The following is a 9,691-nucleotide window of genomic DNA, read 5'->3' as shown; positions in this document are numbered from 1 at the left end:
GAGCTCTGGTTTTCTACACATTTGAGTCATGATGCTTTTGGCCACAACTGACAGAAAAACTGTGTTCCAGGTAGTTTCAACAATGAAGAAACCTATCGTCTCACTCACAGAGGTGGTGAGTGAGCTTGGTTTTGGGGACGCCAACGTGTCAACAATGTGAAACAAGGGCCTCGGTTATTCCCACACTCTCCTATACCCCACCCTCTGGCTGGTCCCCTTTTGACAGGAGGAGGGATGTCAGCGACGTTTGGGGCCGTGAGATTTAGAACTCACATCCACTGGGAGAAAGGAGTCTCCGTGTCCTTAGGGAAGAACATCTTTCCCCTTCACCTGATGGGACTAACTTGGGTCACGGGCACATCTCTGGACCCTGTGACCATCTTAGTTCTGAAATGGACAGGAGCACATAAGGGACAGGATTAGCTCAGAAGTCTGGACTTGGCTCAATTCTCAGTCACGCTGCTGTGGGGGAGGAGTGGCTTAGAAGCCTGCTGTGCTCACCAGGTTCGCTGCGCCTCCACGGCACGCGAGCAACTCCCAAGCACTGCAGATGTCTGCCTGCAAAACCGCAGAAATACTAAAGTTAACTAAAGTTAACTTTAAATACCACTAAGTGACACTTTCTAGGCCCCTCTAAATAAGAAGAGAAACTGCTCTTGTAATTTCTGAAGGAGCCACAGTGGGGAATCTCTGAGGAGAGTGAGAAGTCTTGCTCACACCTCTGCTAGACAGGGAGCCGGGAGGTCAGCTCTTAAAGCCCTGGAACAATACCCAGGTGCTCTTTTCTTCCCAAAGGTGATGCTGTGAACTTGGTTTGTTCTTACACACTGCCAGAATTTTAGGTCCTTACATAGCCCGGAGTAGGACCGTGCCTGTAACTGCCAGCACAAATATTGTTGTCATAACCAGGAGCACTGTGTTCCTGTTCAAGTTCTAAACTTGACCCCTGTCTTGTCAGTTCCAGAACTTCAGCAGTCAGTTCATCTCTACCACTGCAATTTCTGGGATCCTACTTTTAGCATTGAGAAATACCTTGACTTTTTAGAACTTTTGTTGAGAAACAACTTCTGAAACTTCTCTGAATTCCATATTTCATAAACAGTGATCTCCCCTCCACCCTGCAACCTTCAGGAGACCTGAGGTGTCTGCTCTTTCAGAATCTTCAAATTGTCCTCTGTGGAGACTCTTACAGACTTTGCTGGTAGGATAGAAAAGACCAAGAGGGTATGGTTCTAGAATTCTAATCCTTCTTCAACCATTTTCTAATCTGCCTTGATCAATTGTACGTATTGAATTTCAGAAAATAAAATTGTTTGAACGAAGTTTATGTGGAAAAAACCACATTGACCTGTTCAAAATCTCCTTTCCTACATGGCCAGGTTGCAGTACGATGACATTAGGATTAATCAACTGGGGGTTAACAGAACCCGAACAAGGATTCAACCTTGATGACTTCAAGATCCCTCACATTGACTTTTACCAAAATACATTCTGTGGAATGCTAGTTCCATAAGAGGATATTTATAAACGATTTTAAGGAACAAGTAAACGGGAAGCCTATGTCCTCTTGGAGAATCAGATTAACATCTCTAAAATGCTGAGTGACAAAGAAGTCTGCTTAATCCAGCATTTTCTAACCTAATCTCAGGAACTGTTTTTTGAAGGAAATCTATTAATATCCTGGATTAGTTAGGTTTTTGTCACTGTGACCAAAATACCTGACAAGAAGAACTTAGAGAAGTTCATTTTGAGCTCATGGTTTCAGAGGTTCAGTCCATGACTGGCCAACTCCATTGTTCTTGGCTTGAGGTGAAGCAGAACATCATGGTGGAAGGACATAGTGGAGGAAAGCTGCTTAGCTCAACGCAACCAGGAAGCAAAGAGAGAGGGAATATCCAGTGGGACAAGATTTGATCCCCAGGGGCATGCTCCCAGTGACCTACTTCCTCTAACCACATACCACTTGCCTAGAGTTACCACGCAGGGTAGCAGTCCTTTTAAATTATTAACCCATCAAATGGATTAATCCACTGATGAGATCACAGCTCTCATCACCTAATCATTTCATCTCCTGCATTAACATAGGAGCTTTGGGGGAACACTTCATATCCAAACCATAATACATCCTGAGAAGTAATGTTCCAAAGCATGTACTTTAAGAAACATTTCATTATATCAAATAGCCACATGTAAATTGGCATATTTAGGTATATGAACATACTAAACACATATTTTTCATAAAAAGTCTCAAACATGCAAAAGTCAAGGAGCATAGTGAACTCCATAGGCGCATCACCTGCTTTGATAGTTGTCTTTATCTTTTTTCTTTACATTCTCATCCATTTCCCCAAACCATTCCCAGTCATTATGAAGCAACTCTCAGACATCATATAATTTCCTCTGAAAATATTTCACATGCATCTCTAAAGAATGTTTCCAATCATAATCATGATACTATCACCATATGTCCCAAATTCCAATTCCAATTCATTAATATCATCAATATTCCTATATCTGGATTATCCATAAATGTTCTGGTTTTAATTTGTTTTAAAGTTTGTGTGGAACAGGATCCAAAACTGTCTATATATGATTATTGGTTAACAAGTTCTTCAGCCTCTTTTATTGCAGAGTTCTCCCTCGGTTTGCCTCCAATTTTGTTATTAATATTGTTTTGAAAAAGATGGACCCATTGTCCCAAGGTTCCTCTAGTCTGGGTTTTTCTGATTGCACTCCTGAGAGGTATTTTACTATGCCTCTCTGTCTTCTGTATTTCCTGCTGGAGACTGGAGCTCAAAAAGCATTTTTTCTGTGGTGGGGGCAAGAATGTAATCTACATAGTGTGGACTATTTCCACTGAGAGACATGTTATGTCCCTTTTTAATGTTATCCACCATTGTTGATCATCACCTCCAGATATTAAGTCATTAGAAGTTTTAAATGGTGACATTTCTAATATTCCTTCTTCATTTATTAACTAGATTACTTCTGTAAACAGAAACTTCCTTTGTTAAATATTTAGTACAGTGAGTTACAAGTTCTAAAGTTTTTGTAGAAGTGTCTTAGTCTGTTTTTTTTTGCTATAACAAAATACATGACAACAGGTTTAGAAGAACAGAGGATATTTGGCTTATAATTCTGGAAGCTGGGAAACCCTTGTGCATCCCACTGTCATCTAATCAGCAACTGATGAGGACGTCATGGGGTACCATGACATGGTGGAGGGTATCCTATGACAAGACAGAGCAAGTTCACCTGCAGTCTGTCTTCCTTTTCTTATGAAGTCACTAATACCATTCTGGAGGCCCCACCCTCATGACATCATCTGATTCCAGTCACCTCCCAAGGACCCCGTGTCCAAATGCAATTAACACATGACACACATGAATTCCAGACATGCCCCCAAACTATAGCAGCAAGGGGGAAAAAAAAAGAAATTGATTCTTTCTCCCTACTGACCAGTTACACAACTCTAGTTTCCTAGAATCTCTAAAGAATATCAGTGCATTGCTGTTTAAACCCATATTATTATGATCCTACAGGTTTAAACATATTCGGTGTCTCAAGAAAAATATTCTATGAGGTTACATCCATTTTAATTATCATCCTCACTGATGCTCAGATTTGTCCCTTTTTGCTCAGTAAGAGCTCTTGGGCACTCTTGACACAATTCCCATACTTTCTGAGGTCTTCCTGGGGACTTAGCATGACAAGATGTTCTAGGCTCATCTTGAACATTTCCAGCTCTGGCTCTGGAATTAGTCATTTATCCAAGGTGCTCTGGTTTCTCTGAGTGGGAAATGGTACTTAGAAGCCACAGTCTAGGAGCTGGGGTGTCGCTCAGTGGTAGAACCTGTGTTCAGCAGGTACAAGGCCCTTCCATCCCCAGCCCCCAAAATACAATAACAAAAACAAACAAGCAAAAAAGAAACCATGATTTAAATATGACCTTTTTGAGTTTATTATAGATAAAAATCTCCTCAGTCTTCAATGAAGTATTCCATGTGGCAAAAAACAAAATCCAAAAATATTTGTGTTGAACTTGGTCAATTTACTCTCTGAGTGTCAGTTTTCTCATTTAAAAAGTACAGATTATAATAATAATCCTCACTCTTGGTTCATGGGTTTCAATTAAACAATCAAAACGTGTAAAGCATCCAGAATTAGTGACTGTGGTGACCGAGCACTTACTAAATGCTAATGATGATGGTAGTGATTTAACACTTAGCATTGGTTTTATATTTGGATTTCAATATCTAGTGGTTTAAGTTCAGAATATTATTTGGCAACTCACAACTCTCCTCAACTATTCATTCCAACATCCCAAATTTCCTTGACCTGATTTAAACATTTGGCAGGATTCAATTAAGGAAGTCAAGGAGAAAAAGCAACCAACTCCAAAGTTATTTTTTGATTCTTGGAAGGCCATCTGCTGCCATGACCCATTTCACAACATGCAAATTCATCAGCCGAGTGCAATTTCCCTTCCATCAGTGGCCCAGTAAATATAATTACTTTGCTAATTTTAAATTCCAAATGGTCCACTCAGGTTAAAGACTATCCATTCAGCAGTCAAAATTCTATGGTTAATTGTGAACGCAGAGGATCTCCAGGCCTGGGTTTTGACAGAGAAGTGGGAAGCCTGCTTGTTTCCCTTACATCTTAGGCTGCCAGCATAAAGCAGCAGGGACAGTTGCAAATGGTTTCCTCTAAATATTGTTTTGCACTGGGAATAGCGACTTGATGCCACAGTAAACAGGTAAGGAAATTTTGTTCACAAATCTTGTGCTTTCAAGACTGTCCCTTTAAGGGAAATGAATGGGTTGCTTGACCCTTGAACAAAGTTTACCTAAAGCCCACATGAAACAGACACTGATGCATCATATTTCAAAGTAATGCACTGAATTCCTAGAGCCTTCAAAGATTATCAGTGTGCTGTTGGACTGGATAGTTTTCCAAACTTTGCTCTGAAGGAAGTTATTAGACAATTGATGAAACTGGAACCCAATTAGAGATTAAAGTATGATTAAATTTCCTGGATTTGATAACTGCCTTTTTCTGTTTTTTGTTTTTGTTTTTGTTTTTCCTCCTGGTACCAGGGATTAAATCCAGGGGCACTCAACCACTGAGCCACATCCCCAGTCCTTTTTATATTTTATTGAGAGACAGGGTTTCACTGAGTTGCTTAGGGCCTCACTAAGTTGCTTTGAACTTGTGATCCTCCTGCCTCAGCCTCCCAAGCCGCTGTGATTCCAGGCATGCACCACTGCGCCCCTCTCATAACTGTCTTTTTCTTAGAAAATACATATTGAGGAAATATAGACTGAGGAGTAAAGGACATGATGTCTGCAAGGTAATTTTAAGTGATTCCAAAAATAACTAAGGGATGTGTGCATTGCGCAGAGAGAGGAGAGAGTGAGGTGTACACAAGAGCTCAAATGTGGCAAAGTGATAAAAATTAGTGAACTGGGGTAAAAAACTAGGGAAACTCTTTGTATAGTTCTTGTCATTCTTTTTTACATGTCAAATTACTTTAAAATCATTTTTTTTCCAAATGAATTTTTTAAAATTCCATAAATGAGTTCAAAAGCCCAGGTTGGGTTAGGAATGTAACTTTGTGGTACATATTCAGCATGCATGAGGCCCTGGTCCAACCCCTAACACCAAACAAATGAATGAAACCTCAAAACCAAAGAGATAATCGTATGCAACTCACAAGTCCAATTAAGTATCCATCGATAGAGAAATGAGGTCTTTAGGCATGGACACTTTGGCAGCTCACATTTAATTAAGTGAGCCAAACATCAAGAAAAGCCAAAAATGCAGGCCTTGGTTCTCCCCTGACAGCAGGACCATGCTCATAGACTGTCCCCTCTAGGATTCTTCCAGGAGAATCCCACGGGCAACTTGAGTCCACTAGTCCTGAGACCTAGCTCACCTTCTGTCCTCTTCTCTTAACCCCAACACGTTCCTTGTGTCTTCCATTTTCTATCCCATTTTAATGCCGCCTCTACTTGCTCTGTCTCCTGAACCAGAAGCTCAGGATTACCTTCCACACCTCACCTCACACATCCAGTCTGTCACCGAGTCTCGCTGAATCCGCTTTCCTAAAAGTCCCGTCACCTCGCTCTTCTCTCCACCTCCTTTCTCCTCCGAGGCCTCTGTCAAGGTCTCCTCGTATCCCCACCCCCCAATCCCCCAACACGTCTACCCTCTTTTGTCTCTTCTCATTTCTACTTCATCACGTGTCTGGCTTACTGAACAATGATTGATCGTTCTTACAATGACTTCCTCTGGAATCCTCCTGTCCACAGGACGAAGTCCAAGCTCAACAAGCATCTGACGGTCAGGTTGCCTTCGCCATCCGACTCCAGCCCGCCCCTCCATGGATACCGCCTTTGACTGATGCATGCCCAGGTTGTCCTCATGGTCATTCTTGCATTTTTGCCCATGCAGCTTCCTTGACTGCTGGGTAGAATCCTGTCCAGGTTGGAAGGACTTTCTGATTCAAGTTGTTTCTTCCTTTTACCACATAAAAGGAATCAGGTTATAGCTTGGCACAGTGTGCACGCCCGTAATCCCAGTGATTTAGGAGGCTGAGGCAGGAGGATCACAAGTTCAAAGCCAGCCTCAGCAACTTAGGCCCTAAGCAACTTAGCAAGACCCTGTCTCCAAATAAAAAATAAAAAGGACTGGGGATGTGGCTCAGTGGTTAAGTGCCCCTGGATTCAATCCCTGGTACAAAAAAAAAAGAGAAGAAATTGTGTTATAATGCCCTAATTTGGTATGTATGTATGACTATCTCTGAAGATGTGAATTCTTAGAGGGCAGTAAATTGACTTAGTCATTTTTCTTCTTTTTCTGGTCTTGGAGATGGAGCCCAGGGCTGTGTGCATGCTAGGCAAATGCTTTATTATGAACTACATCCCCAGTCCCTTATTCATCTTGTTGTTATCCTAACAACTCTACCATATTATAGCAGTTGAATTCATGCTCCCTGAATGAATGAGAGAATGAGAGAATGAATGAATGAATGAATGAATCTAGCCTGACTTGCATTAAATGAGAAGAAAGAAAAATTCAATATAATTAGGATTTAAAGATGGTCCCTGACTGAGGTCAGTTCCACTTACAGTTTTTTAGCGTAATCATGGCACAGAAATGTAACCATATAACATTTTTTCACTTTCAGTACAGTATTCAATAACTTACATGAGATATTCAATAATTACTATAAAACAGATTTTGTGCTAGAGACTCTGCCCAGCTGTGAGCTGTTGTCAGTGTTCCGAGCACATGGAGTTAGGCTTGAGTAAGCTGTGATATTGCATAGGTTAGGTGTAGTAAGTGTGTTTTCGACTTAGAATTGTTTGGGATTGTTTTACCAGGACATCACCCCATTGTAAGGCATGGGGCATCTCTGTTGATCTTGTTTATCTGAAGTCTGAACCAGGTGTGCTAAATACAGGCACAATTGTTTGTCATTGAGTCCGTTCCACATGATAGCTATGGGACACACACATTCTCAGAAGGGAGTACTGCTGGAACTTGTCTAAAACTTATGTATGGGACGCACCATCTTTGCTCCTGAGGGCATCTTCCTACCATGGTCCCGCAGTGAAGTCTTGGTGAACAGGGTGCAGTGCCTCCAACCAGGCCCAGAAGCACTGAGTCCTCTTGGAACTGAACATGAAGAGATGCCATGAAAGTTGCCAATGTATCATGATTCCCAATTCAGAGAGTGTAAATACGTCCAACCAGGCTGAAGATCCGTTGAACAGACTGTGGAATCTGAGCAGAATACCGACCTGTGACAGTCAGAGCTGAGTTGCAAGGAAAAGAACCAGTGCTAACTAAGGGAAGCGTATTATGGGATTGGAAGTGGTTGGTTGACAGAGACTTTGAAAGGCCTGGTGGAGCAGGCCCCAGAAGCCACACCTCAGGACGGAGGCAGAGGGAGCTGCTGCCCCTTCCAGGGTCAGAGAGCCCTGGGCTCCTCACACACCCCCTCGTGCCATCCGTGACCCAACAGTGAGGAAGCCAGCGTGGTTAGGAAGCTGCCCCGTCCCACGCTCGCCATAGTTAATACCAGCGAAACACAGGCCCACACCGGCCTCTCAGCACCACGCATTCAGGTCTGGACCCCGGGACCTCTGAGGACGAGGCCAGTGAACAGAATGCCCCCACTTCTCTACCTGACGGTGGAGCCGGTGGGAGCAAGGCCTCCATTCCCGCCTTCCGATCTCTGGAAGGGAAAACCAACATCACGGGACTACAGCCCAGACGGGAGGCAGTCTGGGAAATGGGGTTGTACCAGAAGGAGGCTGGAACGAATGCCGAGTGGTGATGAGGGTACCCACCACCATTTAGGGGTTGAAATGAGATCATGAACATCGAGCAGTCACACGGAGTTCAGCCCGCAGTCGCACCCAGTAAATGGCGGCACTATTAATATCAAAGCTACAGGACACGGAAAACCTTCTTTGTGCGGCACAGCTGTTTGTACAGGTTTAAAAAATCAAGTGGAAGTATTTCTTCCACCCAGATGGACTCTCATGAGACTGCAATGTGACAACGAAGGGCCCATCTTCTTCAGGAGGACCTTGACATTGATAGAGGCCTTCCATGGGCCAGGTGGTGTGCTTTCCATTCATTATTCCTTCTCTCTCTGATTCCTCAAGACTCAGGTCTTGTTACAGAATTTGTCATGGAAGGTGAAAGAAGTTAAATCAGGTGCTCAAGTTTTCATAGTGAGTGATTAGGGGCTAGAATTCATTGCAGGCCCTGAATGGCCCATTTCAGAGCTCAGCTGACCTCCATTGAGTTGGATGGACAGGACTGACTCAGAAGATGAGGTCTAAAATTTGGTACTAATGTAGAGGATGTTGATCAACAGCACTGTCCATATGCAGCAGAGTTACTTAATAGAAAGGTAAGTGGAGGGCTTAGACCTGTGCCTGACTCATGGTAAACACTCCACCAAGTGCTCAGATAATTAGCCATTAATAGTCTTGTGAAAAGACACTTAATCACTGAGTGGATTGTAATCCTGTTAGCAGCAGGCTTCACACCTTACAGAACATCCATTTCCAAAGTGTTTTGATTAATGGCTCAATATCAATGAGGAATCCTCTAAATGGATTTGTATCAAAAATGGTATAAATTTCTATCTCCCAGAAATTTGACCATGTACTAGCTTCATGATTTTGAGAGAATCAACTAATCTTTCTTATGTCTGCATTCTCATCTGTCAATGGGAATAATAGTCCTACCAATATCAAAAGTCTGCTATAAGAATTAATTGTTTAACACATACAGTGCACTCTGCGTGTTGATTTCAGCTATTGTTTATACTCCCCAAATGGGATATTCTACATAAAATTGGTGTGGTGCCAATTCATTCATTTTAGTGGCTGCATAATATCTACAATATGGGTACACAATAATTAATATGCCATCATCCCTGACTAGCATGTGCCTTGTTTATAGTTCTGTTAGAACAATGCAATAATGGTCCTATGCACGTGACCACTTTGGGAAAAGCAATTTGGTGCACTAAGTGGAGTATACAGATCAATGAATGTTGACACTGAAATCCCACATAATCAGCTATCAGGTCAAGAAGTAGAATGCTACTGGCTCATTAAAAGACTTCATGACACCCCTTTCCAGACATGAATAGCTACCTCCC

The sequence above is a fragment of the Sciurus carolinensis genome, chromosome 7, assembly GCF_902686445.1.
Source record: "Sciurus carolinensis chromosome 7, mSciCar1.2, whole genome shotgun sequence".
Classification (NCBI taxonomy): domain Eukaryota; kingdom Metazoa; phylum Chordata; class Mammalia; order Rodentia; family Sciuridae; genus Sciurus; species Sciurus carolinensis.
This window is presented reverse-complemented; position numbering follows the sequence as displayed.